The 3,563-nt window shown below is 36.1% G+C and overlaps 1 long non-coding RNA gene across 1 annotated transcript; it reads right to left on the reverse strand.

Moving 5' to 3' along the window:
- Positions 1 to 907: 907 nt before the first annotated feature.
- LOC139936220 (uncharacterized) lies at positions 908 to 3,269 on the reverse strand. The gene is made up of 3 exons (XR_011785918.1): positions 3,098 to 3,269; positions 1,805 to 1,931; positions 908 to 1,184 (listed from the first exon to the last, which is right to left on the reverse strand). It is a non-coding gene; the product is annotated as an uncharacterized lncRNA (long non-coding RNA).
- Between the last annotated feature and the right edge of the window lie 294 nt (positions 3,270 to 3,563).

Below are 3,563 nucleotides of genomic sequence, written 5' to 3' on the forward strand. Positions count from 1 at the left end.
CTTTAAAAAAATCATTAAGTTAAATTTGTGAAAAAAATCTCAATAATGTCACTTAACCAGATCAGATATCAAATTATTAAGTCTGCGAGCATACAAAGAGTTGTTTTCGAAGTTGTATCAATGAATTTTGAAATTAAGTGTTTACTTAATAATCTGGAAACAGCAAAGTATTATTTGAAAAACATGTTTGGGTTTCTTTTCTCTGAAAGGGAACATCGATGGGAAGCGTTATATATTGTAAAGCAACAATTCCGTTAGTTTTTCTCAACCATTGCTGTTCTGAAGTGTACCAAACATATGACAGGCATTAAATCGTTCGGTTTTACAAATACAATTCCCACACTTCGAATCAGCGGTGCAGTCAGCAGGGAGGGGGGGGGGTGGCTACCCCAAACAAATAAAATACCCCCCTCCTCTGAAAAAAGGGGAAAATGGACACGCAGCCACAAAATGCCATAAGCACCCCCCTCCGCACAGCATACTCCTTCCCGACTAACAAAGCAACCCCTGCCCACATGTTAAAACTACTAACCCCTAGCCCTCCCCATGAAAAGTCATAGCTATACCACTGCTTCCGAATCACTTTGTGTCAATATTGGTATGAAAAAGATACAAGCCACACAAATCAATAAAGTGTCCAGAATTTAACTAGTTTGAACTTTGTGAACTCAACAAGAGAAAAGAAACAGACTACTGTTTTTTGACTTGTTCATTTATTTATTTCAAATCAACTTATAATGAAATTAAATGTACAATTTACTTATTAAACATAGCGAGCAAGAGAGTGATCAGTATGTACAGAAGAGGACAACGAACATTAAGCTATAATTTTGCATAATTAATGCAGCGGCAAATTTATAAATTTTTACCGATTATATTTTAAATAATGGTTTTTTTTATAGAAAAGCAAGTGCACAAATCATCAGGAATGACTTGAGTAGCTGTAGAATGTTTGTAGTAAATACAATGCAAAGGAAATTTAAATTGATGGACTATCATTGTTAAAGTAAAGTTTTAAAGTTAAGGATTTCATCGCAGCTTTTCTTCAACATTATTATCATTGATGTATCAGATGTCTGTGTCAAAGGATGTCCTCCTTGTGTCCATTTGTTTTTATCACAGATGCTGCAAGTGTGGCTGGCAAACTGGAGGTTTTGTTTTGTGTAGAAAGTATGCCCACTGTTCTAATACAGGGAGACAAAAAAACAAACAAAAACATTGTAACAAAATCCTTCAATTGTTAACATAATACTCTTTTTCAATTTGACCTAAGATTGGGACTTTAACAAAATACAAACTTCACCTGCAAACTTGCAAAAAAACAAATTCATTATGTTACATAGCCCTATCTTCATGAAGAGTTTTCCAACAGTTTGTTTACATGGTTAATACAACCAGGGCTCGATTTGGGGGAAAAAATCACAAGACTTTTACTGGACCAGAGAATTTGACAAGACTGGGATCGATATGAGGAGCACACTTTCTACACACTACATTGAAACTGCTGTGGAACAAGCACTAAAAGAATATATATTGGCATTCAATAGATATGTGTACTAAAATGCAATGAGGTGTTACTATTCAAATTAAAAAAAAACAATACCACTGGACTTGTACGGTTGTAAGTTTACTGGCCCAGCGCTATAACCACTGGACTTGGCCTGTGGTCCAGTGTTGATTTCGAGCCCTGAAAACCGACACAATCAATTATTGTATGATTTGGAATTGTTTTATGCATATTCTACTAATTGTGTGTCAAGAATACATCAAGCAATGCCATTGTCCCTGGATGTAATCATCATACCTGTTTCTATATGATGCTGATCAGTTGGCAACTCAATACTTGTTGGTTTTCCCTGAACCTCTGATGGCCTGCTCCTTTTCACAAAGGGATGTGTACATCAATCTCCCATAGCATTTGCCACTTTATGCTGTTCAAAATACAAAAGTTAACAATTGAACATGTAAAATTTAGCTTTATATTAATTTGAAAAATACAAGTATCCATAATACCTAACAATCTGCAAACGAACTAGAATCGGTAAACATGAGATCCAAGTTATATTCAGTATAAAATTTATAAAAACAGCCCACTGTTTTTTGTTCCACTGTTGGGGACCTTTTAACTTTTTAAAAACACTAGTTGTTCCTCACTAAACTGAGAAAACAAAAATAATAATAATGTGCAATTTCACTCCAAAAAGGGCTCTAGTCTTGGTATGGGCAACAAGAAGAAAACAGTTCAAGAGTCAGACGAAAGTTATTCGGGGGAGTTGCACTCAGGAATTAAATTAGTAAAATTACTTCATACAATCAAACTGGGTACTACCCTAAGTAGACCAATGGACCAAAAAATCAGTATATCAAATGTATGTAGCATTTTTAATAAATATTTACCTGTTTACCAAAATACTACTACTACTAAGCAGTAAAGTACCAAGAGTTGTTTTGACTTGGGTTGGAACGGAACAATTTATTTTATGTAACATAACATTTTGCAGCATATGTATTTGTCTTCGTCTGCTTACACTTCTACAGGAAATAAAATGGTGCACCGATTGTAAAGATAACAACTTGCCGTTAGCCTCTCTATCCTTTACGACTCTTAGTATTTGAGAGGGTCACATATATATATATATATAAATGTTTCAAAATACCGTCCGACCGTCTGTGTGTTCAATTGTAAATTTGGATTACATGACTGTTTCTCCTATGTTAAAAAACAAGCTACTCGTGTTTATTATCAAAAAACTAAGTTGTACTGCTGTTGCTAAGTTAAAGTAATGTCAAGTGATGAGTCGTGAGATCAGTCAAATCAACTCGACCCAAGAAAGTTTAATTAAGCTGAGAAGGGTAAAACAAGAACATGCAGCATGCAGCTGTCGTATGACATACAGTAAAACCCAGTTTTGTTCGATGAAAAACAAAGTATTACAATACATTTTAATAGTAGTAGTGGGGGTACGTGTGTGTTTGTATCAAGGTATTTTGTTTTTAGTGTGATCTGTATTCTTTGTGCATACGGCTACGCATACATAAAAAAACTGCCCCACTCGGTAGACGTTTTTTCGTTAATTTTACTGTTTAAAATACTCACACATTGACTGCAATGTTACTGTAATGATTGCCCATGCAGTTTCCTTCCTGTCGACATGTTCGTAACTTTTACCAGCTCCAAAAATCGAACGTAAACAAGAAAAAACTAACTTTTTAGGACACCGCTCAGCGAACAAAGTTACGGTCGTCCATTTTGTTTTATTTGTAAGCGGCCTCTTGATATATTTGCATATTCATCGTTTCTCGGTAATCCAACGATTCTATTGGTTCACGGATGAAAAGTGAGGTCAGCGATCGTGTCAAAGTTCAATTAGTTGAACTCTGTAGCGACGTCGCCAGCGCCTTTCAGCGACGCATCGCTGAGCATCGCTGAGGTCTCGACGATGACTATAAACTGTGTTTTATAGGATCGCGCGTCAAGATTTCCATCGCGCGACCGTCGCGCGACCGACTATAAACCGGCCTTAACGCCAAGCGTATTTCACTGGTAAGCGGGGAATTTCGGC

Source organism: Asterias amurensis, chromosome 4 (assembly GCF_032118995.1).
Source record: "Asterias amurensis chromosome 4, ASM3211899v1".
Taxonomy (NCBI): Eukaryota; Metazoa; Echinodermata; class Asteroidea; order Forcipulatida; family Asteriidae; genus Asterias; species Asterias amurensis.